This window comes from Engystomops pustulosus, chromosome 10 (assembly GCF_040894005.1).
Source record: "Engystomops pustulosus chromosome 10, aEngPut4.maternal, whole genome shotgun sequence".
In the NCBI taxonomy this organism is placed as follows: Eukaryota; Metazoa; Chordata; class Amphibia; order Anura; family Leptodactylidae; genus Engystomops; species Engystomops pustulosus.
The window spans coordinates 64,023,171-64,051,038 of NC_092420.1; the positions used below are offsets into that span (position 1 = coordinate 64,023,171).

A 27,868-nucleotide genomic window follows, 5' to 3' on the forward strand; every position below is an offset into this window, starting at 1 on the left:
ATAATGCAAAAAAGAGCACAGCAAGAACAAACAGCAATAAAAACCATTAAAAAGTGTGCAAAGCACACAAATTCACCCCTGAGGAAGCTAGGCGACTAGCGATACGCGTGGGGTCTTCTCCCCAGCTCTTCCCCTCCCCCCACCGCATTCCATCACAGGACTTTGCCATCTTAACAGGTAAAACCGAGCGTGGACCCTGGGCTTGCGCCCACCACACTTTTTTCTAGTATTTTGGACTTTTTTCCCTCAGACTTTGTATATTTGTACACCTAGTCTAACCGCACCTTGGTTTTGGGACATAGCAAGGTTTTCCAACTGATTTATTATCTTACATTGTCTCACACTTGTGCAGAGGAAGGGGTTCTCTGCAGGCAGGGGGAGCTGGTGGTGTGCAGAGCAACCAGCACTATCATATGCACTACCACATTTTAATGGTTTTTATTGCTGTTTGTTCTTGTTGTGCTCTTTTTTGCATTATCAATAAAATTGTATATCTTTGGTCATATAGCGTACATCTGTGTTCTTTCATAATTTGAGTAGTTTTTGGTATAGCTTTAGCCGTCATTATATACTCTAGTGGTGCCAATCCCATTCTCTAAGTTCTCTAGACTGGAAACAGGACTCTTGAGGATTCAAAGTGATCTATCTTTACTGGCAGTATTGATAAAGTGTCGCCAAAATGGCATTGGGAGGGGTACTACAGTGAACAATGATCTTAATCTGGTATAGTTAATAAAAACAATATATTTGAGGCCCCTTTCATACAAACATATGATTTCTCCAGCCCTGTATTTCATTGCTGTATGAAGCCATATATATGTGATGTTTTTCATTCATATGTGCATGTATGCCACTGTATCCGCATAAAATACGGAGGGCTGGTCGATGGGTGGCTGACCATAGGCTGGCTGGTAGAATGCACCTCCCGGTGGTTTTCGTCTCCCTGTTTACCGCACATATAGACAGCAGCATACGGTGTACAACCATACGCAGCACATGTGCAACCTGTATTTAAATATTCCCGTAGACTTCTATAGGGCATACGGAATGGAAATAATGGAGAACATAGGACAGTGGTACATTAAATGGATGGCCATAGTGCCCATTGAAATGAATCTGGCCATATGATACAGTACAGGTAGCATACGGCCCTTTTCATTCGTTCCTGTGAAAGAGGCCTAAGAATGGCTGCAGATAAATATACAAGTGGGTGAAACTAGTAACAGATAAAAATCAATGCGTAATAAGTGACAACTGGTGAAATAATGATAGTCATGTGTGAGTGATAACATGCATTGAGTTATCTATTTTGGTTTGTGAGCTCGGAATACTATTCGCTGTTATAAGATTTTTGCATAACAGATAGTGTCAAATGAGAATGAGATCCCTAATCTTTATTGAAAGAACAGCTCCCATCCCAACCACTGCTGCTTGCTTGCTACACATTAAAACTGATGCTGTAGCAGGGTGGCAGTGGTCGTGATGGGAGCACTGCCGTGATGGACAGTCCAGCAGGAGAACGGGAACACCAGAGGAGGTGTGTATAAGGTTTTTTCTTTATTTGTATAGCTCCTCCCCCCTAAGCCTTATATACATTTGGTTTAAAATAAGTGGAATGATTATAAAAGCTCTCAGAAATATTTTACTATTTTTTGCAATGGACTTCGATTTCAGACACCTACAGAGGTCAATGAGGGCCACAAAACACAGCTCTGGTGGAATTTCCCCCAAGGCATCACTTCAGAACAGATTAGGTAAGTAGAATGTATTTGGGTGGAAACAATTAGTGAGGATAATTAGAAAAAAACTATAAGAATTTAATTCCGGCTGGTAAATACACAGCTTGCAGAGGGTAAGTTGCTCTCATAGGACTGTTACTAACATTATAGAGCATCCATATATCTGTCTATGACAGAATTATGTCGTCATTTGTACAAAAAAAAAAACTGCCCCACATTTATAAAGGGTATCATAGTATCATAGTTTATATGGTTGAAAAAAGACACTTGTCCATCAAGTTCAACCAAGGAAGGGGATTGCATGAGGAAGGGATTTAGGGGAAATGATTCTATATAACTTAACCATCAATGTTATTTAGGTGTAAAAAGGAATCTAGACCCTTCTTGAAGCTCTCTGCTGTCCCTGCTGTGACCAGCGCCTGAGGCAGGCTATTCCACAGATTGAAAGTTCTCATAGTAAAAAAGCCTTGTCGCCTCCGGTGATTAAACTCATTAAATTGATTTCTCCCAACGGAGACAGTGCCCCCTCATCTTTTGATTTGATTTAATCTGACACAATTTACCACCATATTTTTTGTATGGACCATTCATATATTTATATAAATTAATCATGTCCCCTCATAGTCGTCTCTTTTCCAGACTAAATAAATCTAGTTGTTTTAATCTTTCCTCATAACTGAGACCCTCCATACCCCTTATCATTTTTGTGGCTCTACGTTGAACCCTCTCCAGCTCCAGGGCATCCTTTTTATGGACCGGTGCCCAGAACTGGACAGCATATTCCAGGGTTTTAGACTATTTTCTGGCTCTCCTACGAAAAGCATGTGACCTGTGAAAAGGGGGGCGTGATAATGCACCAGAAAGGTCTGTGCTCCAAGAATACTGCTGAACCAACAGAATTTTTCCCAATTTCTTGCATAGCGTAACCCAACTAGTATGATGTGCAGAGTACCACTAGACAGTCTTATGCTGCACCAGATCATCATCATTCAGCATCAGACACTTATATGAATCTGGTGCAGAATAATACTGTTTGGTCTAACTCTGCGTTGTCTGACCTTAGGACACTTTTCATAAATCTGCCCCATTATTTTCTTCAACCATTGGTGTTAATACTTTTCATTACACAAACAATATCAATTATTTTTTGAAAGTGGACAACCCCATTAAGGTAATGACTCTATAGTCTGACCCACATATTGCTACATGTGCATGTGCTGACTTACGTGTTTATCTGCAGTATTGACACAAATTATGTCATATATCCCTTTGAATCCTGATGACTCTTGTCTCCAGTCTTGCTCGGCCAGCAGAACACTTCCAAGACCAATGATCGGCTGAGGAGTCATGTGCAAAATGGATGTCTTGTTACCACTTCTAGTCTAATCTGGACCAGACGCATTCTGATCCAGACCACGAAGCTCTAGAATGAGAAGGTTTTTTTAGCAGTTGAGGCCTAAATTGACAGATTTGTGTCTTTTTTTTTTGTCCTACATCAAGAGCTTGAATTTGTGTTTTCTCCTTTTCCTTAGGTTAATTTGCACATTTTGAAGGATGACCCTGGACTTGAGAGTAAGTATATGCCTATCACGGCTAAGCCCTTCAAATGTCCTTAGAGTATCTGTGCCTGCAACAATTACACTAGACCCATTAATGTGTTTAGCTGGCTTTAATGCACTTTGTAGAGTAGAAACCACTGTCAAGGCGCTCTCCGATGGCTGCCAGATGAACCAGATTAAATGATATTTGGCTTCTCTTGCTTTGGGATATCTACTCTTACTCTTAGCTGAAAGGCTAGATCTCTAACCCCACAAGATTAAATTGTCACTGCATATTGAAATGATTCAAATTTAGGAATCATTTCCAAAGCCTCAAAGTGGTGTTGCTGAATTAAGTAAGTACATCAAATGCATTCCTGGCCTATTAAAAATTAATGTTTTAACCAAAATGCAATTTACTTGTACTGCTATTGTAGACAGGTCTTTGCCTTTGATGAAAGGGATGTTTTAAGGGACAAAATGTTGAAGTGCAGCTCCAAGCCTGGTGTCGTAAGAGACTTCTACAAATCACATTATGTCAAGTACTGACTATCTAGTGTAAAGGCAAATGTCTAATGTGTGAATGGAAGTGTTATTGGCTCTTCAAATACATTTTCCTTCACTGCTATATATTTCCATGTGGTATAAATAATGTCACTTTAATGGCACTTTAGATTGCCCTGTTGCACCTACTCTGCTACTTTGCTATAGTTTACAATACACTTATAAATATCTTTCAGTTCCTTTAGCACAGGGGTGCACAGCCCGCGGCCTGCAGAGTCTCAGCTTGTAGCTCCTGCCCTGTCTGCAGCTCACAGTGCATCATCAGGGCTGCAATTTTATAACGTTTTTGCCGCGATTTGTTAAAAATACAATAAAATATGTGTGTAATAAGAACACAGTGCTGCAGGACCTACCCTGCACAGCTGGGCAGCTCAAAGACCTGTGATGATGTCCTCCTTTATGCAGCAGCCAGGGAACTGCTGACAGTAAGGACAGGCAACTAGACCTTGGGACAGGGGGTACAAACTGAGTGCAAGGGGGGGGGGGCTAACTGGGGGCAGGAGGGGGCTAGCTGGTGGCAAAGGTGGGGTGCTAGACCTGGGGCAGGAGAGGGGACTAGACCTGGCGGGACTTGTTTTGTGAGACCTGGAGGAGTTTACTGTGTGAGAAGAGGGTAGCAGACATTGAGGGGGGCTTCCTGAGTGAGAAGAGAGACAAGGCCTGGTGGGGGCTGTCTTATAGTAGTTATATTCCTGTACATAGGGAGCAGTATTATAGTAGTTATATTCTTGCACATAGAGGGGCAGTATTATAGTAGTTATATTCTTGTACATAGGGGGCAGTATTGTAGTAGTTATATTCTTGCACATAGGGGGCAGTATTATAGTAGTTATATTCTTGCACATAGGGGGCAGTATTATAGTAGTTATATTCTTGCACATAGGAGGCAGTATTATAGTAGTTATATTCTTGTACATAGGGGGCAGTATTATAGTAGTTATATTCTTGCACATAGGAGGCAGTATTATAGTAGTTATATTCTTGTACATAGGGAGCAGTATCATAGTAGTTATATTCTTGTACATAAGGGGCTCTACTATAATAGTTATATTCTTGTACAAAGGGGGCTGTATTATAGTAGTTTTATTCTTGTACATAGGGAGATAGTATTATAGTAGTTATATTCTTTTCACCTCCGGCAGCAAATAGGAAAGAATCGTCCCTGTGCTGTGAATTTTCTGTTCATGCATAACATAATGGGGCACATTTACTTACCCGGTCCAGTCGCGATCCAGCGGCGCGTTCTCTGCACTGGATTCGGGTCCGGCCGGGATTTAATAAGGTAGTTCCTCCGCCGTCCACCAGGTGGCGCTGCTGCGCTGAAAAGCATTTTAACGCGCCGGAATTCACAGAGGCCATCTGAGTGAAGGTAAGCGGGTCCCGAGCGACACATTTTCGGTTCTTAAATGCGGCGGTTTTTCCGAATACGTCGGTGTGAGGAACCTGCAGGTATTGTCTTGGTCATCAAGCCCCCCCCCCATCCCCCAGCCTCAGTAAATTTACCTAAATGAGCCAGTTTGTTGACAAAACCAGCATGTGGCCAGGCTTCAAAGACCTATACAGACAAACCGACTCCAGGCATCACCCCCACTCGTCAAACAAAGAGCCATTAAAACTTTTGAATCACCAGGTTGAATAGAGACCGTTATGAAGTTATGGTCCATCTCACCAGAACACCAAATACATTTTTGGATTGGTTATTCTCCGTACATCATAACAACCCATTGTTCATTGCTCTAGGATACTCAGATCCCGAGATATCAATATCTCTGGATAGGACCATAGAAAATGGGTCAGGTTTGGTATCAATGCGATCCTAGGATTCACCCGGATCCAATGATACCAGAACCATGACCCTAGGACTTCCCCTGGGGTAGCTGTGGCTTCTCCAGGGCTCTGGATGTAATATCAGGTAGGAGTGACCATTGACCACACCTTTAGGGTGGACAGAGGTGTGTCCACACCTGATATAATCGGGCACCATTGAAGGGGCCAGTGGTCTTTTGCCCTGGGGGAAACTAACATCAACTAAGCGCAGGGAGGATCTAAAAGTGTGGACTATCCATCCCCATTAGGCCACACACAAAGGTAACTAACTAACTAACCAACTGCTTAGACTTGTGGTGCTACCCTTGTAATTTGTACTCTGTTTACTGTATATATCTATTGTGTGTACTGTATTGTCTAGTGTGCCCTTAAGGCAATTAAATATAAAATCTAATCTGTGTTGCTCTTTTATCTCGATCACGAATCTTACGTCCGGGTTTCTCGCTTTTATCCATGCTACCGGGTTGGTTCCTCACCCTATATAATCCCGTTACGGACCGGGCTTATATTAAAGGAGAACTGGTGGCAGCATAAGGCTGATAATATTCTGTCTCACTGCGGCTAGTGAGAGGGATCTTATAGCCATTCAGGGATTTGATTTAGGGTTGTGCCATATCCGGAAGTTGTGTGGACAACTTTAAATCACTTCCTGCGCCTCTCAGAACCCGTGCGTTCTGGGAGTGTCTGTAAAAGGATAACTGAGTGACCTTACGTACCCTTCAGGGGTCCGGAACGTTGCGGTTTCCTTCACATTGGTGGCAAGCGGTGGGATAATCGAGATAATAGTGTTTGATTGTGTAATCCATACTCTCAAATACTAAAGATTGCCAACAGCAGCGTTTGTGTTGGGATCTTAAGACCAATTCAGCACTAGACACAAGCAGAGTGCAATTACAGTAAGGTGTGAGGTACATCAAGTTGCAGTTCTTTGTTAGTTACCAACAGCTGTGATAATGGCCGGTAGGAACAAAGGCAGGAAGAATGCTGCCAGTGCTGTGGACATTACAGAGGACGATGCAGTACCGCAGTTGGACCAGGAGGAGGTGGGGGGCGCTATTGTTCAAGGCGAGGGGGAGCTCTGCCCAGACTCCCCAAGGAGCCAGTCGCCAGTGGTCAGTCCCACATTGGACCGCCCACTGCCCGCCCACCCACATGGTCTGATGGGCTCGGCGGCCATCTTTCAAGCTGCCTTGTCCAGTTTACAGGCGGGGAACCATGCTGCGTACGAGACCCTCATGGCTGCTGCAGAGCGGCGAGAGCGAATGGAAGCAGAGGCGGCAGAGCGACGAGAGCAAGCCCAAGCTGCAGAAAGGCAACGGGAGCGTGAACACCAGCTGCAGATGCTCCAGCTACAACAGTCTGCTTCTGCTAGTCCAGTGTTGCCGGAGAACCATGTCCCAAAGCTGCGGACTGAGGACTTTCCCCTGCTGGATAAGGGTACTGACTTGGACACTTTTTTGCTGGCTTTTGAAAAAACTTGCCAACAGTACCATGTGCCTGTGGACCAATGGGTTCGGTACCTTACCCCTCGTCTCAGAGGGAAGGCCCTTGAGATATTTGGCTATTTGTCCAGTGAGACCACCCTGACCTATGATGATATCAAGCAGGCTCTGGTCCGTCAGTACAACCTGACCCCTGAGACTTACCGGAAGAAGCTCCGGAGTTTGCAGCGGGGGTCTGCTGACAGCTGGACTGATCACATGAGGGCTCTTCTCCGAGCAGTGGACCAGTGGACCTCAGGACTGGGACTTACCACCTTCCAGCAGCTGAAGCAGCTAATCGCCATCGAGCAGTTTTTGTGGAATTGCCCGGAGGAATTACAGCAGCACCTTCGTGACCGGAAACCCAAAGATGCTTTGGAAACAGCTGGCCTGGCAGATGAATACAGCAACAACCGGACGCTGGAGACCAGGAGACCTGCTGGCTGGAGAGGGGGTAAGACGAACACCATCCCTCTTACCCCTGCCCCTGCACCCAAGGGGGCACCTGCCCATGCTCCCCTCTTCACATCAGTGGGCGAAAACCATCTGTGTCATTTCTGCAGACAACCAGGACACTTCAAGGCCATGTGTCCACAGCGCCAGAGAGGCCCAGGACCGTCCCTGACACCATCTCCTGTTTTGTTTGTGGGTGGGGGTGGTGGGAGGTCCCCTGATAATTTGCAGCCCGTCACCATAGGCCAGGCTAGGGCCATGGGACTGAGAGACACTGGTGCTGGGTTGACCCTCGTACGGCCTGAACTGGTGTCCCCACAGGATTTGATACCTGGGAAAACACTCACGGTTTCTGGAATTGGAGGAACAGAACCAGCACTGCCCATTGCCAAGGTGTATTTGGACTGGGGTGCGGGGAGGGGCATGAGGGAGGTGGGCGTGTCACCTGACCTTCCTGTGAGTGTTCTGCTGGGAACAGACTTGGGCCGACTAGTGTCACAGTATGTGACCCCAGAATCATCAGGGACTGATCGCTCAGACAGCAATATGCAGCCGGCCGCTGTAACTGTTATTGAGATTGATTGTTATGACTCTGATGTTGATATTGTCAATGATAATACTGATGTGTGTGACCTACCTACTGCCAGGAATGTGGGGGTGGGTAGGGTCATGGGTCCCACTTTGCCCTTGGGGGAGGGGACCATCCAAGCAGAGGGTCAGGCTACTATGGGGAGTGGCCTGTCATTCTCTGGATACCTGTTGTCCTCTGACACTCCTAGAGTAGGGAGAGACAGGGGGCTAACAGCTGCGGGGAAAAAGCTTGCAGGGGAGGACGGGAAAATACCGGGACTAGTGAAGTGCCCAGGTAAGGACTCTGTGCAGAGCTTATCCCCAACCGGACTGTCTCAGGACCGGGCCTGTCCGTCTGCCTTGGCGACTGGGTCAGAGGTGGAGAGGAAGTGGACGCTACCTGCGGTCACAGCAACCATTGCTGCTGGGACATGCGGTTGTAGCGTTGTAGCCCCTCGGGGGCTCGCAGACTTCCTCCCTTCTGATCAAGTGGCTGCCAGGTCAGATGGAGGCCAGGAGACAGATCCGGGGGAACTGGCAGAAGACGTGGGGGTTTCTTCTACTCTCACCACGTCGAGTCAGTGGTCTCAGGAAGGAGGGCCTGTCAGCGAGGACGGGAAAGTGCCGGGAGAGGTAGGTCTTCACGGCAAAGACTCGCTACAAGGCCCATCCCCAACCGGACTGTCTCAGGACAGGGCCCATCCGTCTGCCCTGGCGACTGGGTCAGAGGTGGAGAGGAAGCGGACGCTACCTGCGGTCACAGCGACCATTGCCGCTGGGACACGCAGTCGGAGCCTTGTAGCCCCTCAGGGGCTCGCCGACTTCCTCCCTTCTGATCAAGTGGCTGCCAGGTCAGATGGAGGCCAGGAGACAGATCCTGGGAAGCTGGCAGAAGATGTGGGGGTTTCTTCTACTCTCCCCACATCGAGTCAGTGGTCTCAGGAAGGAGGGCCTGTCAGCGAGGACGGGAAAGTGCCGGTAGAGGTAGGTATTCACGGCAAGGACTCGCTACATGGCCCATCCCCAACTGAACTGTCTCAGGACAGGGCCCACCTGTCTGCCCTGGCGACTGGGTCAGAGGCAGTGAGGAATCGGACGCTACCTGCGGTCACAGCGACCATCGCCGCTGGGCCGCGCAGCTGGAGCGTTGAAGCCCCTCGGGGGCTCGCCGACTTCCTCCCTTCTGATCAAGTGGCTGCCAGGTCAGATGGAGGCCAGGAGACAGATCCGGAGGAACTGGCAGAAGGCGTGGGGGTTTCTTCTACTCTCACCACGTCGAGTCAGTGGTCTCAGGAGGGAGGGCCTGTCAGCGAGGACGGGAAAGTGCCGGTAGAGGTAGGTCTTCACGGCAAGGACTCGCTACATGTCCCATCCCCAACTGGAATGTCACAGCACCAGGTCAGTCTGTCTGCCTTGGAGACTGGGTTGGAAGCTGAGAGGAAGCAGACACTACCTGCGGTCACGGCGACCATCGCCGCGGTGACGTGCAGGCGTAGCGTCGAGGCCCTTTGGGGGTCCACTGCCTTCCTCCCTTCCGACCAATTGGCTGCCAAGTCAGACAGAGGCCAGGAGAACGATCCTGGGAAGCCAGCAGAAGATGGGGCAGTTGCACCAATTCTTGCCACGTCCAGCCAGGAGTTTACGGTAGCGTTAGACACTGACGCTTGCCTGAAAATTAAGGAGAAGCAGGTGGTAGAGTCTCCCTTGGACTCCGACCCCAAGCGGGCCTGGGACCAAGGGCGACTGTACCAGAGGACAATTCAGCAGGGTACACCAGAGGTATGGCCCAGTGACCCACATGCAATGGTACCCTGTCCAGTTTGGGCAGAGGAACCCATTGCGGATGTAGAGGCTTGCCAGCAGCTCCGGACGGACCAAAGGTCCCAGCTGTGGGCAACCCTTCACCCCTTCCGGGAGTTGCTCAGCAACCAACCTGGGAGGAACCCGTTGGCAGTCCATCACATGGACCCCGGGGACCAAACCCCATCCCAGTTTTCAGCATACCGGGTCCCTCCTGAGGTGCAACAGCGCCACAGCTGGGTGACTGACGTGATGCTGAAGCTGGGTATCTCTCAGGCATAGAGAGGTAGTGAGTGGGCGCATGGGGAAACACAAAGGTATTACCCCTTAGCGCCCTCTATAGGAGGGAGTTGTGAGGAACCTGCAGGTATTGTCTTGGTCATCAAGCCCCCCCCCATCCCCCAGCCTCAGTAAATTTACCTAAATGAGCCAGTTTGTTGACAAAACCAGCATGTGGCCAGGCTTCAAAGACCTATACAGACAAACCGACTCCAGGCATCACCCCCACTCGTCAAACAAAGAGCCATTAAAACTTTTGAATCACCAGGTTGAATAGAGACCGTTATGAAGTTATGGTCCATCTCACCAGAACACCAAATACATTTTTGGATTGGTTATTCTCCGTACATCATAACAACCCATTGTTCATTGCTCTAGGATACTCAGATCCCGAGATATCAATATCTCTGGATAGGACCATAGAAAATGGGTCAGGTTTGGTATCAATGCGATCCTAGGATTCACCCGGATCCAATGATACCAGAACCATGACCCTAGGACTTCCCCTGGGGTAGCTGTGGCTTCTCCAGGGCTCTGGATGTAATATCAGGTAGGAGTGACCATTGACCACACCTTTAGGGTGGACAGAGGTGTGTCCACACCTGATATAATCGGGCACCATTGAAGGGGCCAGTGGTCTTTTGCCCTGGGGGAAACTAACATCAACTAAGCGCAGGGAGGATCTAAAAGTGTGGACTATCCATCCCCATTAGGCCACACACAAAGGTAACTAACTAACTAACCAACTGCTTAGACTTGTGGTGCTACCCTTGTAATTTGTACTCTGTTTACTGTATATATCTATTGTGTGTACTGTATTGTCTAGTGTGCCCTTAAGGCAATTAAATATAAAATCTAATCTGTGTTGCTCTTTTATCTCGATCACGAATCTTACGTCCGGGTTTCTCGCTTTTATCCATGCTACCGGGTTGGTTCCTCACCCTATATAATCCCGTTACGGACCGGGCTTATATTAAAGGAGAACTGGTGGCAGCATAAGGCTGATAATATTCTGTCTCACTGCGGCTAGTGAGAGGGATCTTATAGCCATTCAGGGATTTGATTTAGGGTTGTGCCATATCCGGAAGTTGTGTGGACAACTTTAAATCACTTCCTGCGCCTCTCAGAACCCGTGCGTTCTGGGAGTGTCTGTAAAAGGATAACTGAGTGACCTTACGTACCCTTCAGGGGTCCGGAACGTTGCGGTTTCCTTCACAGTCGGGTTTTCGTTCGGCCACCCCCCCCGATTTCCGTCGCGCGCATGTCGGCGCCGATGCGCCACAATCCGATCGCGTGCGCCAAAATCCCGGGGCAATTCAGGTACAATCGGCGCAAATCGGAAATATTCGGGTAACACGTCGGGAAAACGCGAATCGGGCCCTTAGTAAATGACCCCCAATGTCTGACGAAGAGAACTAGTATTCTCAAAAGCTCACCGTCAAATATGCTCAGTTAACCTCAAAAAGGTATCGCCTGATTTCTTCACTCTTCTTCAGCAGATAAGTATGAATACCTGGCTGGCTGCTGGTAGGGCACAGTACTGGGTCTAGAAGACCCCCTGCGTGCAGCCAGTTATTCATAGTTACCAGCTGCATGGGTTCATGCAATTTCCACCATTATTATTGTCTTGTTTGTGCGCTGTATTAAAGTCTGCTCTTGGTTCTATGTTACTTTTTATACATATCAGTATTACTCACTAGTGCTTTCTAGGGAAAATTTGGGCTGTGCTGTGGTTTTTGGAGTATCTCGGATTTTGGTTAATAGTGCGGCCCCCTGAAGGGTAGCGGTATGACAATGCGGCCCTCAGTTAAAAAAACGTTGTACACCCCTATTTTAGCATGTAGTTTCTCTGACTGTAGACTGTTGTGATTATACAAGGAATTAGATTTGCATTATATGTTGACATACTAAAACATTTTTTTCTTGCAAACCATAAACTATGAAGAAAATTTTAGCCAAGCTTGAGTCTCCTCTGAAAGGAAGAAATACTTTTTCCTTTTGGGGAAATCTAAACTTTTTTTCCACCAATAAAGCAATTACAGCTCCTTATGAGCCTGTGGCTTAGGGGCCCAAATCAACCTTTTTTTTTTAGCTAGAGGTGAGTCTGATGAGGCACATTGGACTCGCATTAGGAGATTATGCGCCGGCGCCTAATCTCGCTATGAGGGAAGTGAAATGTGGACCGCATCCCGGCTTCATTGTGCATGTGCCATACCTTCGACACTTGCGCAGTGAAGCCAGGGTGTAATGCTCCACTTGCCAGAATTTACGGTCACCGAGGGACCGAAGCAACTATAAAGTAATTTTTTTTTGTAACCCCAATGCTTAAGAATTGTACAGGGTGATTTGGGACACTAAACAACCAGTGACTAACCACTGGGTGGTTTAATGTCCCAAATCGCCCTGACATGTTCCCTTTAACCAGGCGATTTACCTTTTTTTGTGTTTCCATTTTTCACTCCCCGTATTTAAAAATTCATAACTTTTTATTTTTCTGTTTTTCTGAGCTTGTTTTATGTGTAACAAATAGTACTTCCTAGTGACAGCATTTCATTTTCCATGGCGGTTAATGGGAAGATAGAAAAAAATTCAGAATTCAATAAACTTGTAAAAAAAAAAACATTTGAATCATTTCCTGGAGACACCGTTTTTACAGCTTTCACTGTTTACTCCAAATGACACCTCTACTTTATTCCTTGGGTTAGTAATATTGTGGAAATACCAAATTTAGAAGGTTTAATTTTGTTTTTATAGGTTTTTTTTTTTTTAAACCTTTTGTTATAACAAAATTACTTCATTTTGCCCTATTCTAAAGCCAATAACTTTGTCATAGTTTGGTGTACAGATCTATTTAAGGTGTCATTCTTTTGTGGGACATGTTTTTATTTCTACCATTCTGGGGAGTGTACAACTTTTTGATCACTTTTTATTTTTAAAAAAAATGCGTTGTAAAATGCTGAAATGCTTGAGTGTTATTTCTGTTATGGGGTTCACCGCCGGGAATGTGGCAATGCCGAACACGTTTATGATTTTTTAATGATTTTATGCATTTTATACTACATGGTGGTACGTTGTATGCATTTTATACTACATGGGGGAGGGATGCTGTATGTATTTTATACTACATGGCGGTATGCTGTATCTATCTTATTCTACATGGCGGCATGCTGTATGCATTTTATACTACATCGCAGCACGCTATATGAATTTTATACTGCATGGTGGCACACTGTATGTATTTAATACTACATGGTGGTATGCTGTATGCATTTGATACTACATGGCGGAACGCTGTATGCATTTTGTATTGCTTTATTTTCACACCAAACCAATATGATGGATCTGGTCCTTGGGGGGGGGGGGGGATCGTCTCTCTATGGCTCGCCTCAGGCAGCAGACAAGCTTGGTATACCCCTGAGTGCAGCTGCAACACATTTGTGGTGCAGACACTTCTTAAATACCTTTTCAAGCAGTTTGCACCTAAAAGACATAGTCCAACAGAAAACTGGCACAAGGGCCCCAATATGTTAGGGTAAAGGGGAGGTGTTAACCCTTTGGGTGCTGCTGTTTGTAAATAACACATTGACACTGATAAGAAAATACGATATACGTAAGTTACTCTGCACTAAACTAAAACTTGAACTGTGAAGGGCTTTACAAAACCCCCAGCTTTGTTACATTAGGACATATATAATAAACTAATTATATTGTTATCCACTGTACCTGCTCATTCACTCCCTAAACAGCAGCTTCTGGCAATTCTCCTGACCAGGCCCAGCCTTTTCTGCTCTTGCTGGGCTGAGCCTGTGCTGCTTGTGGATTTCTCCTCAACCTGGCCCGGACCAGTGCAGGAGACAGCTCTTCCATATTGCAAAGCCCCGATATCTACTTTTACCCAGGTTCCTGCTCCTGAGATATTTTGAGACAGTTTGATAGAGGAGCTTTTCTTTCTGCAGAGGAGGAGATCAGCTCTAAATGAAGTAACACTGTATGGAACGGCCTAACCACTATGGTGCAATATATTGCCAGTACGCCCCTGGTGATGCTCCCAGTAGCCCTTGCAGTAAATTTACATTTTATGAAAGATCAATTTTGGGGACTAAGGAAGCCATACAGGGAATTCTGAAAACACAACTTCAGGTTATACTTATCTGGGAAATCTGCTATTAGATCTACTCTGATAGTTATCTGCCAGAAAATACACTCACCGGCCACTTTATTAGGTACACCTGTCCAACTGCTCGTTAACACTTTTCTAATTTCTAATCAGCCAATCACATGGCGGCAACTCGAGCTGATAGAAAGGCAACAGTGACTCAAATCGCCACCCATTACAACCAAGGTAGGCAGTGTGTGTGAGCTTGTCTTGGAAAGCAGGGTGGTGGCAGAGGCAGGAAGCAGAGAATATCTCATGCAGCATCAGACAGAAAAGCAAGATGGCATCCCCGACCCCATATCAGAAGATACAGGGTCCACCAGGACTGATAGAAACAGGTTGGAATTACATCTGTGAAATGCTGTTAATAACAGTGAATTAGAGTATGTGTTATTTTGTTATTCTGAGTATATTTAAGAAACTTGTCTTTGTAAAAACACCCGTTTAAAGGTTGTACTTGATGGACTTGCTTCTTTTTACAGCCTTATATACTATGATACTCTGATTTTATGGGCTGGACACTGACTTTCAAGCTAGCTACTATGCTGTGGGACTATGACAGTTCTATCATGAATGTTTAATGCAAATGGTTTTGCAATTGTGTTAAAATGTGTTGACTGGTATTGACACCTCTGTAGTCTTTTTTGCTAAATTCAAGTTTCAGTTCACAACTGTCAGGCTCCAGGGGTAGGGGACCCACCGGACCACCGCGGACAATTACGTAAGCCTACTCCTGAGACCGGAATCTAAGTGGTACCCGATTTTCACCAGGGCCTGCCGCAAGGTTCGTTGGACTTGCTGTGGTGTAGTTCCACCAGGTCGCACCAGGTGCGACTTTGTCCGTGGTGGCAGCCAAGGCGAAGTATAAAGACGTTGAGCAGAATCGTAGTCAGGGACAGGCAGGAAGTGAGGATGGGCATTACGGGATCAGAGTCTGGGACTTATCAATATGTAGTGGAGGAGCATAGTCAGGAACGGAACTGGGGTCACAACGGAAAATCACAACAACAGCACAGGGCATGGAACAAAGCTTTCTCTAGGGCATCTGGCATGAAGATCCGTCAGGGGATACAGGGGCTGGAATTTAAACGGAACAGGTGGACGGCCAGCACTAGTTATCGGCCAGACCCAGAGCAGGATCGAGGAGAGGTGAGTGAGGCAGCGGGGGTACTGGGGAGCATGGAGGGGCATGGGTGCGCCTGCGACCAGGCACATGGGTCGCAGGAGCACCTGTGACAACAACTCCTTTAAGTCTTTATTTATTTTGCATCTGTTATTATGAGCCAAAAGCAGATGTGGTCAAACACAAAAAACAGGTAAATATCTTTCAATTATCACTTGCCTATTTGTGATGTGATATGATGTGATGTGATCTTGGCTTAACTTAACCATGGAGCTAACTTGAGGTGTTCCTCACAGATCTCACATAATATATGGGCTCTTACCATAAATCCTACAAACTTAATGTGCATGACTGATTCAATCTCCAGCCTTACATTCACTTATTGAAGCCTGTGAGTATAATGGAAGGCCCACACAAAGCAATTACCTCTTCTTAATGAGAAAAAACAATTATGACACAGTGCAACAGTGTTTCATCATAAGAAGTTTACACAGTCAAACCAATAAGAATATCCGATATAAGATGACTAAATCTGCTTTAATCAGCTGGGGATTCTAATGGGGCTGTTTTTATTCTAACTGTGAGCTCAAACTGACTCAGGTTTTCAATTAAAATGTAATCTCAAAAGAAAATTCCCCAATGGCCAATCTCTATGAAGAAATAAGAGTGAACGTAATAAAATGCTTGCATCAGCTGTAGGCAGGATCTTCATCTGCTTGTATGGCCCAGAGAATTTACTTCTACAGTTGATGGCTATTACTAGCCTTATTCAATACTAGATTTACATCTCTAGAGCCTATAGACATGCCAAATATCCACAACCCAGGCGCAGGTGGCACGATTTTTACACATTCCTGTCTCTTATAACTAAACTGTAAGTGCAGGATATTCTAAAACCACATGGGCCACCTCCGTTGGCATGGCTTCCATATGGAATTTCCTAACAATATCTTGCAACGGTAAATTGGCCACACCAGCTGATTTATCGCCAATCTAGAATTTATGGGACCAGTTGGCCTGGCAGTGTTCGTTAACTATGAGTTTAACAGGTCTAGCTACAAATACTGTGAACAAATGCATAACAGGTCCCCCTACAAAACCTGTATGCTACCAAGTCCAACCATACTCAACAATCTCTATTTCTCAGTACTTGGCCTGGTGGGTGGAGACTAGCTGTTATGGACACCTGTCAGGTCAATAAAACAATCTAGCTGCACACACTAAAGGAAGCAGCTCCCTAGCCCTCCCCCAGTTATTGCATTGATAAATTTCTAGCTTTATCAGAGCACAAGAAAAAGCTATGAAACCCTGAGGTAAGTAGTAGTCTATTTGACAGACCTAGCTTCTGATGGTCCGTCGCATTCATGAGGGAGCAGTCCAGGCACCCCCCCCCCCCTACCTCTTCAGCTTTTCTGATGGGCCGCCACTCCCACAGCAGATACCAGCAGTGACTATCAGGCTTAATGCTGCAGTCAGACCCCCCCTCAGACCACCCCCTCAGACCACCCCCTCATGAATACGCCGGGCTGTCGGAAGCCAGGTCTGTCAATTGGACCGTTACGTACCTCGGCGTTTCTTGGCTTTTCCGTATGCTCCTATAAATCAAGAAATTTAACAATGCCTTTTCTTTCTGACACACTCATAAGCAGCAGTAGCACCATGTAGGACATTACAGAGACGCAATGAGCAGTATTACTAAGTGAAAATAATAGTAGCAGGTCTGTATCTGTTTCTTTCTCACTCTGCCCTTACTCCCTCCTCATCCTCCATGGATTAGCTATATTAGTCTTTGGAGAGGGATGCAGCAGACATTTTTAAATGAGTGCTGAATTAAAAGGGGTAAACCAATTTTTGGAAAAAAAGAACACACGCCTATATATTATACAATGATTTATTGTTACTAGCCTAAATTAATAAATCTAATCTCCAGGTTCTTTGTTACATTTTCAAATAAATCTGCTAACCACTTCAAGGAGACCTTGTACTAATGGGTCCTTATATTAATAGGTGCTATATCACATGGTCTCTACCAGTATGTGAATCCGCCAAACAGCCACACAAAATCTTATCTCCTATAGCTATTAGCCCCACAAGCAGGGCATCATAACAACAAATGTGTTAACCGGTCTTAAATGCTCACCATTCCATATAGTCTCTGAAAACTGGCCCTTGATCATTCAGATATATTGACAATAGATTAATGAACAACCTGTTGATAAGTGCAGGTACTTTTTTTTAACGGGTTAGACACGTGATAACACGTGAAAGAGGCATTTTTCCTGATACAATATTTCTTATTTCCCCTTGTACTATTGACTTATGCAAAGTTTATTTAATAGCTAGCCACCTAAGTAACAGATATAACTTGTTCAAGAGTTCCAGAGTCCAGACTAAGCTCCAGAGATTGTTTCCTGTCTTCCCTGGAATTCTGCACCTGAGAGCTGTACCGGATCTCCTTTATCTACTGTAGTGTGTGTACCTGGCTTAAAGCTCCTCACAAGCCATATACACCAGGAATGCCCCAGAGAGAACCTTGTAAACACGCCAGCTCTGATGGGCGTGGAAGAAGCCCAAAACCAGCAAATTGTCACAGTGACATCCATTATGCAGGCACTAATCTCCCAGGAGTAACAACTGCCCCCAAATATTATCATTCCCTGGTGTGGTATGCTGCAAAGTCATTGTCAGACACCATTAGTAGCAACTATTTCATATTTTTCTTTCATGTAGAAACCTGTTTTAATGCCACTAGGGCTCATTGAGAGTCCTATTTTCCACAGGCCAATATGGATTGACACCTCTTCCTGTACAAAGACTGTTAATCATAAAAGTCAAAATGCCACTTATTTAAACAAAGGTCTGCTACCTAACATTGTCTTCAGCCAGAAAGTAAGAGTTCTCCTTACGGAGACAGCCAATTAAGGATGCCGTATAATCATGTGGACTCTTATAGCCATGGATGCTCCACTAGGGGATTCTGGAAAGGAAAACAACTTCTCTTTGAGCTTTAGCTACCTTGTAAGGCAGCTCCCTTGAGAACTCTTACTTCCCGACCCTAGCCACAAGCCTCTCACTAGCCACAAACCAGTTCTCTGTGCTGTACTGAAGAGACCCAACCAGATGGAAACAGTGCTCAGTCTATACTGGTTTGGTTTTAATCTAGCATTACGTCATAAGGCTTCCTGAAGATTATGCATGATGTCAAGGAAGCAGCATTACAAGATAGCTAAAAGAGGTGTGGTTTTCCTTATCCCATCCTGGAAAACGTTGCATATTTTCCCAGAATCCCCTAGTGGAGCGTTCTTGGCTATAAGACTCCACACACCTAAACAGCGGCCTCAATTGGCAGTCTCCGTAAGGAGAACTTTTACTTCCCGACCCTAGTCACAAGCCTCTCACTCAGCCAAACCAGTTCCCTACGCTGTACTGAGGAGACCCAACCAGGTTGAAACAGTGCTGTCTACAGTTGGGAGTATTTTCCTTCTGGTATAGATATACTGGGTTGGTTTTATTCCTTCATCATGTCATAAGGCTTCCTGAAGGTCATGCTTGATGTCAAGGGAGCTGCATTACAAGGTAGCAAAAAGAGGCATGGTTTTCCTTATCACATCCTGGAAAACTTTTCATATTTTCTTTTCCCATTGCCTTCAGCTTTGTATGCTAAAATAACTGGCAGAGGTTATTACTCTGCTTTCGCAAGAAAAAAAAAAAAAAAACTACCCAGGAAGCCAGGAAGGATATCCAAGTAGACATTTTCAATAGGTAATCAGGGTCCCAGGTAAGAACTTAATTTCTGATCGTCAGAAATATTCCTTTCTGGGAATATTTCATAAGTCTTATATATTTATTGCATATAATATAGATACTGAATGGTTTTTTTATTGTTATGAAATTAAAAATGTAACACTCCTCATAATGAAACATACTCGTAAGAATCCCAGAATTACAAGCTTGCTTTAATGCGACATTGCTCAGTACTTACTTGTTCCCACTATACTGCAATTTTCCTCATATCCAAATCTCTCATATTCTGTTCGTTTTATCCTGTGTCATTATTTTGCAGGTAAAATCTACTTACAAAGTCAGAGGCTTTATAATCATCCTGCCTTCCATTTATATAATCATCTGCATTTATACTTTCTGCAAACAGCTGCCGCGCATTAGTGTCACTATTACAGATAGAGTTGAAAAACTTTCTGTTAAAGCACAGGCCTTATAAATTGCTGAAAATCAAATATTCCACTTTCTGTGCACCAAAATATGTCATGTTAAATTGAACCTGCGCGGCTCGCGCCGTCATATCTGCATGCAGGGATTTTTATGTGTGTGGTTTTTTTTTTTTAATCTTCTTCCAATGTCAACGGCAACATCTTCCTTCATCTCTTAATTTTTAAACATCACAGAATCCGGGTTTGTAGACGACATTGTTTGCTTATTGTGCTTTGGCGCAAAGAACAACAAATGATTCCGATGGAAAAGACCTCTTCAAAAGGAATCCTGTATCTGCATGTGATTCTGACAGAGGGGAGCCCAATTTTGCTTGTTTGTTTCTACATTATTTAAAGCCTGTAGAAATATTTTGCATCAATCTCGATTGTCTACCTTGTTTCCCCAGGATTAAAACGACTTCTTTCTTGTGCTGTTTGGAACACAGAAGAGACAGCGTTGGCACTCTGCTCCTAGTGATATAACCTTGTTAGTGCTTCCTATAAGTGCATGTAACCACTCAGCATGACATTCTTTTCCATTTCCCTTTATGAATAATTTTGTTATACCTCATCCATTTTCAAGTGCTCTTTATTACAACATGCTCCTACTACACTTATTAGAGCTCCCATCAGAGAATTTGTATCCTTGTTATCCATAATAGTGCCATGTACTGCCCTCTTTTGACTGTAAACCTGGCACGGATCAAAGAACGTTATTAGTTTATAACCTTTCTATTCTGCCTCGATGCCAAGAACTTTGCTACTTGAAATGCCACCTATGTCATAAACAGATCTCCAAGAAAAGAAATTTGTATGAAATAATGCTCAGCATATTAATGCCTTGGTGAGTTTTTCTCTCGCCTGGCAAACTAGAAATAATATATTTCGTTCAGTCAATAACATTATTGTTCTCAGTTATATTGTTATTTTGGTTATATCATAATGAAGGAATAATTATGAAAATTATTTTGCTTTGTTCTTTCTCTGTGTAAAGAGAAGCTGAACAAAACTTAGACTGAGTCCATTTCCAAAAAAAGTGCTGGAATTGGTCTGCTCTGATCTAACACATGTGAAGAGTTCTCTGTGTTGTCTTTTATCAATACCATGATGCATCAGCACAGCATCTCAGTACTAGCAGCTAGAGCCAGCTCGATTTCTGCCTGCTGGGGGACAATGTAATTATCAATCTCGCTCTATTGTACTAAAGAAACTAAGAGACTGTAAGTATACAGTCAGCAAGTTTTGGGTCCAGTTCACACTAGTGTGGAGCTTCTTATTATGCCCACTAACAATGCCAAGGGCTCTTGGTCTTCAAAGGTCTTGATTTGGATCTTCAGTACATGTGTATTGTGAACAGGAACAGATGTAGAAGGATTTTCATGGGCAAAGGTCCTTTTCAGTATAAAATTTTGGGGGTGTTCTGGGTGGTCATGGGCTATTACTGCTATAAACTGCATTTTAATCCTCTAATACACGTCACTCAACTAAAAAGAAAGATCCACAGAACTTTACAATACAAGAACTAACTAACTAAATAAGTTTATACTGGCTGGAATATAATATTACACACATAGTAGCCATTTTCAAGTCTCTCCGAATTGGGTGTAGGTCTGGGTTCTGGCTGGACCAGTCACGAATGGTCACAGAGTTGTTCTGAAGCCACTACTTTGTTATTTTAGCTGTGTGCTTACGGTCATTGTCTTGTTGGAAGATGAACATTCGGCCCAGTCTGAGGTCCAGAGCTCTCTGGAAGAGGTTTTAATCCAGGATATCTCTGTACTTTGCCGCATTCATCTTTGCTTCAGTTGCAACCAGTCATTCTGTCCCTGCCCCCACTGCATGATGCTGCCTATACCATGTGTCACTGTTGGGATTGTATTTGGCAGGTGATTAGCAGTGCCTGGTTTTCTCCACACATACCACATACAATTTACACCAAAGAGTTTAGTCTGCGTCTCATCAGACCACAGATTCTTATTTCTCATAGATTGGGAGTTTTCATGTGTTTTCATTTTTTGCAAACTGCATGCGGCTTTCATATGTCTCGCACTGAGGAGAAGTTTCTGTCGGCACACTCTGCCATAAAGCCATGACTAGTGGAGGGCTGAAAGGATAGTTTACTTTGTGGAACTTTCTCCCATCACTCTACTGCATATCTGGATCTCAGCCATAGTCATCTTGGGGTTCTTCTCTACCTTTCTCACCAATGCTCTTTTCTTCTCAGTTTGGCTGCATAGTCGAGGAAGAGTTGTTTCATTTAAGGATTATGGGGGCCACTGTGGTCATGAGTGTTGAGTGAAACCTTGAGTGTTGCAGAAATTGATCTGCGACCTTGGCCAGATTTGTGCCTTGCCACAATTCTGACTCTGAGCTCATTGGGATTCATAGACCTAATGATTCTCATGTGCTCTCACATGCACTGTGAGCTGTGAGGTCTTAGTTAGAAAGGTGTGTGCCCAGTCTGTTTATTTCAGCACAGCTGGACTCCGATGAAGAGGAACCATCTCATGGAGCTTCAGAAGGAAAGAGACAACATGTGATTTAAATATGAGTGTCACAGTAAAGGGTCTGAATACTTATGACCATGTGATATTTCAGTTTTTCTTGTGCAGAGTGTACACTGATGAGATAAAAAATTGGATTGCACCAATTGGCTTCAATGAAACAAAGAGTTTAAAAAAAAAATTAAAGGGGTCTGAATACTTTCCATACCTTTTGTGTGTATACAGAAAGAATCAAAAAATTGCTGCAGTGTTTGTTTAAATCCTATCCATATTAAAAATTCCCATGAATCAGCTTCCAGCAAATTCCCAGTAGCTGAGGCTAATCTGCAGCAGATGAAACTGTAAATCTGCAGCAAAAATCAGATTTCCCCCAAAATAGACACTGAATTTTTCCAGGATTGGTGATACATTACGTCCTAGTCAATGGTTGTTTACATTTTCTCATGTAAAAAGATGTGAAAAACTGTCTTAAGCGATTTACACCGGATCACGGCATTGATCAGCTGTTCGGCACTACCTAAATAGAACATAAGGAACCAGAATCAGTTTGCTTAGTGTCCCTGTAGGGATCGGAAGACAACCCTATAGGAATTGTTCCCATTCACTCCCATTCAAGGCTTCAGGATTGCCAGTTGTCAACCCACCCCCCCAAATTATTGATCGACTATCCAGTATTTATTTCTGGAAAACTGCTGATTGATTTACAGCTTTTTCCATTGTGAGTCGTTATGCAGGAGATATGTCTCATGGACAGGTTTTATCTAGGAGGTCAGGTAGCATATGATCAGCATATTACATAAAAATACAGAATTTTTATGTAATACAGATGGTAAAATCTATATATTCTGGAGCCGAGTGTCTCTTCTTTGTCCTCATTTTTTGTCCGGGACTGGCCTAGTAGAGTACTAGAGGTCTTTTGGGCTAGACCTTATAGATCTTACTGGTGACATGTTCTGCATGGTCAACGATAATAACAATGATTATGATATAACTAATATAAAATTATCATGTATAGATTGCATACATAATTTGACTCTTACAGTCATTCCCTTTGGTATGATCCAAGAGGCTAGACTGGTTTTGGACATGGAAAAACCTGCTGGGTCTTCTGATACTTAAACTTTACATGAGCTAGTTGTAATAGATCAGTAGGCTAACTGTAGAGGTCACAACGGTCAAGGTGGTGCACATTAGCCTCCGTGTAACAGTTTTATATGATGATGACCCAAGGACTTGGATGCCCCCATGGCCCAGTGCAGTTTGCTTGCACTGAACCAGTTATACTTTTAAATATTTGAAAAGTGAGTTAAACTAGCAGATTTTGAACCTGTCGAGTAAAAATGTGAAATCCTTATGACAGGTTCTCTTTAAAAGTGAAAACTGATAATTGTCACAACTAATAGGAGGCATATATTTTTTTTAACAGCCTCATAATCTTCATGATACAAACATACCAAAGTGATATGTAAAATGCTAAGAAGGCACAATTTATATTGAAACTCTCTTTTTATATGCAGCAAAGCTATGCATTTATCTCTTGCTGTGAGAAATCATGTTTCATTAAGTTCTTGATCTCTCGGGTCTTATGGCTAATGAGGGAATGTGTAGGCTACATAAGTCAAGAACAAGAAGATACAGCAAATTATTTTGTTTCATGCTGAAAGCATTTCATAAGGCGTTTCTGATCAGCAGAAATAAATTACTGAAATCTTTAGTATTTTCTACTTCTGAGTATAACATTCTATTGTTGTGCCCCATTCTGTCAATATTAGAAAATGATGTTAAGAAAAAAATCTTTAAAAATTTTTGTCCTTGATTTGACTCTACTTAAATATTTGGATTTGTTGATGTCAAATTTACCATTAATATAAAATTATAAATTGCCAGACCCTTATAATTGCTTATCCTTAGGTGGGGTTTGACATTGGTGAGGTCTGACTCCTTGCACCACGATGATCAAAAGGGGAAAGCGGTGGTACCTCCTCAATGTGCATCCATGTCATGTACCTGCTGTCATACTACATCTTTTATTTAAGGGAATTGTACAGAACTGTATATAGTACAAGGAACAACTTCTACAGAGTTTTTGGAGCCACGCCTTGAGCTTTTATTTTATTACTCTGTGAATTCATATATCTGTGTAGTCTATATTTAGCCTTTTATGTGAGATAAAAGCATTCAGTGGCATTTATTTCCCAATTAGTGACAACATATATGGTAATGAACATGCTGTGAGGGCAGGGCTGTGAAATATGTAAGCCAAACTACTGACTCCAACTCTGAGCTCCTCTACTTAGTATGCACATAAATCACATGGTCATCTCAACTAATAGACTACAAGATATGGCACAAGCCACACCAACAAGCTACATGCAGCCTGTCAAGCCATTAGTTGCGGTCCACACCCTGCTTACAGTCAGAGTCCAAAGAAGACTTCCACAACTGATGGAAGCATTTATTGGTGCGGAAAGCCGGGTAGGGGTGAGTACAGCTGCAAAGTTTTCACTCCTCCTGGGTCCTCTCCTGTTATCCACTCTAAGGGCCCATGCTTGCGACATATAGACGTCCCCAAATTTATGGCCGCATATATGTTCCCCATAGTCTCACCATACCGTGCTGTGGCTGCATAAAAGATAGAGCCTGCGCTATCTTTTGGCCGTAAGCATGGTGTGCATCCCAATTCTCTATGGAGAATGGAGAGGCGAGCAGGGCTCACTTCTCCTCCTCTCCCTCGCGTCCTATGCGTGCCTGCCCGACTGTAGAAGTGTGGGCACACGTTCCTGTGCATGCACCCTTAGTCCTGACTCCTGATTCTGGTTGTATGCGCCGGTTTCGGAAGCCAAAGCAGAGCAGCCCCAGGAGCAGAAGAGGACATTTCAGCTGTACTGTAATGCTCCCAGAAGCTGCAATGTGGTGCAGGGAGTAGAAGGAAAGGAGAGAAAGAGGGTTTATTCATTTTATTATGTTCTCTGGGGGTCTCCAATATTATTTTCCAATAATATAATATTATTAGTGCTTTACTCCACAAGCGGTACCTACTGCTATTCTCTTTACCCAGTGCCAGATTGCTACACGCAAACCCTCTTTTCCTGTACCTCCTTACAATCTGAGTCTGATGAAAGTCAATTGTCTGACAGTAACGTCACAACTTTGGATGTTTGCTTGAAATAAAATAAACTTAATTTGCAACACAAGTGTGACTGGAGTTTACAAAATTCTTTATGCCTTAAGGAATTGTGACCCTCTCCAGAGCACCTGTGCAACTCACTCCTTATAGTGTGCAGCAGAAATCCTTTCTTTACGCCAATATTATTATTGTCTGCTCTTTAGTCTTTAGTATTATTTTCAGCTTTAGGGGTCTGAAGTATTATTTGTCTGATCTGCAAGTCTCCAGTATTATTATTGTCTACTCTAGGAGTCTCTCCATTATTATCTTGGACTGCTCTGGGGTCTCCAGTATTATTTATCTGTTTTGAATGCAGTATTTGGTTGCTGGGGTGGTATTTATTGCTGTACTGTGGTGTTTTATAGCTTCTGGGGTGCCATTATGTGCTGCACTGTAATTGTTGCTGTATCTAGGATGCTGGTTACAGATGTGGCGCCTTAAAGTTGAGCTGTATTACAGTATGACCCTTGGACCAATAAATGTAGTACACCCCTGGCCTGAATCCTTATAATAGGAGTAGAACAGATATTTAAAGGAAATGACATAATTTTTACAAATTATTATATGTTTAAGGAGTTGGAGACATTCCATTTTATCACAACTCGGACACCAAAATTGTCAATGACTCTGACTCCACGACTCCAATTCCACAGCCCTGAGTGAGGGTATACAGTATCACGAGACCTATGTCAACAAACTGGTTTGACCTAGTGATTCCATAGTTTTCACTTTTCTAACCCCATACAGGGATCTGAACATTAATTGTGTGTTGCCATTTCTTTGAGTAAACATGGTGTTGGTAAGGATCTGTGGGTGGTGTAGTGTCCCAGATCGCCCTGATGGGTCCTCTTTAATCTTTGTATGGAAATCAATTACATGCCCCAGTCGGCTTCGAAATTGCATGCCCCAGTCGGCTACAATTGATTTCCTCACCGATTTGTTGGTGTTACTGGTTGGTGAGTGGACAAATTTAACGGGTCAACCTCTGTGATCGTTGCAAGCATATGGGTCATCTCATCCCTACCAAAGGAAGTAAATAACAAAGCTTCCTCTTTAATGTTGTCAAACAGATCTAGAAAACTGTTAAAAATTGATACAGATAGTACATAGGAAAATTGTACAATGTTTCACTATGCTTCTAAGCAATTTTTTTTTTTTGTTATAATTGTACTGTATGCTTAATAAAATTTTATTTATGTGGATATGCCACTTTTACTCTCTGCAATTTTAGGGAAAATATTTCACCTTGTTACAGGCAGTACATCTATAGGGCAAAGTTTTGACCATACAAGTTTTTTTTTTTTTTTTTTTTTATAGCCAAGGCAAAAGCCCAAATACTAACCAGTTTAACCAGAATTTATGTCCCCCCCCCCCCTAAGTTACACCAATATGAAAAGAGACTCTAGCTTGGGTCCCCAATACTAGGTCCCAACTGGTAAAGAATTGTGCTTCAAACCTGTCAAGGAAACCTGTCACATTTTTCTCAAATCCAACTAGTGGCAGGTTCCCTTAGAGCCATATTTACTTACTTACACATCTCTTTTAACTAAAGATTGTTATCCTTAGATCCCCATAAATTCAAGTTTACAACATTGCCTTGCCCAGGGATATATTGGGCGAGTAAGGGGGTGGGGAGAGCAGCCTCCTTGGCCTAAATCCAGCAGCCCCTCCCCATGCCTTCTCATCATTCAACTAGTAATATCATGTGACCAGGATGACATCATCACCAGTCATCACCAGCAACCAGTCATTTTGTCCCTGCATGATGCTGCTGGGATTGTTTTTGACAGTTATGAGCAGTGCCAGGTTTTATCCTGGCTTTCTGCAGGCTTTCATATGTCTTGCACTGCGGAGAGGCTTCTGTCGGCACACTCTGCCATAAACCATGACTGGTGGAGGGCTGCAATGATGGGTGACTTTGTGGAACTTTCTCCCATCTCCCTAGTGCATCTCTGGAGATCTTGGGGTTCTTATTTAACTTTCTCTCCATGGCTCTTCTTCGGCTTAATTTGGATGGATGGACAGGTCAAGGAAGAGTTGTGGTCATCCCAAACTTTTTCCATTTAGGAATTATGAAGGCCACTGTGCTCTTAGGGATCTTGAGTGCTGAAGAAAGTCTTTTGTAATCTTGACCAAATATGTGCTTTGACACAATTCTGCATCTGAGCTTCATTGGCCGTTCCTTAGACCTCATGATTCTCATGTGTTTTGATATGCACTGTGAGCTGTTACATCTTATATAGAGCGGTGTGTGTCTTTCCTAATCAAGTCCGATCAGTTTAATTAAACACAGCTGGACTACTTTAAAGAGTTGAACCAATTCAAGTAGGAGCAGAAGGAAAAGGACATTATGTAAGTTAAATATGACTGTGAGGGCAAAAGATTTAAATATTTATGACCATGCAATTTTTTTCTTTTTTTTCTTTAATAAATTAGCAAAAATATCTACATTTTTGTTTT

At 43.7% G+C, this 27,868-nt stretch overlaps 1 long non-coding RNA gene across 3 annotated transcripts in view; it reads left to right on the forward strand.

Moving 5' to 3' along the window:
- Positions 1 to 27,868, forward strand: part of LOC140105037 (uncharacterized) — a 305,586-nt gene that overhangs the window by 18,008 nt on the left and 259,710 nt on the right. For 2 of the 3 annotated variants that reach the window (XR_011850481.1, XR_011850480.1), the window contains exon 2: positions 3,272 to 3,311. This is a non-coding gene — a long non-coding RNA (uncharacterized lncRNA). Of the gene's footprint in view, positions 1 to 1,674; positions 1,755 to 3,271; positions 3,312 to 27,868 lie in introns of all 3 variants that reach the window. The other variant, XR_011850482.1, reaches the window with a different exon arrangement.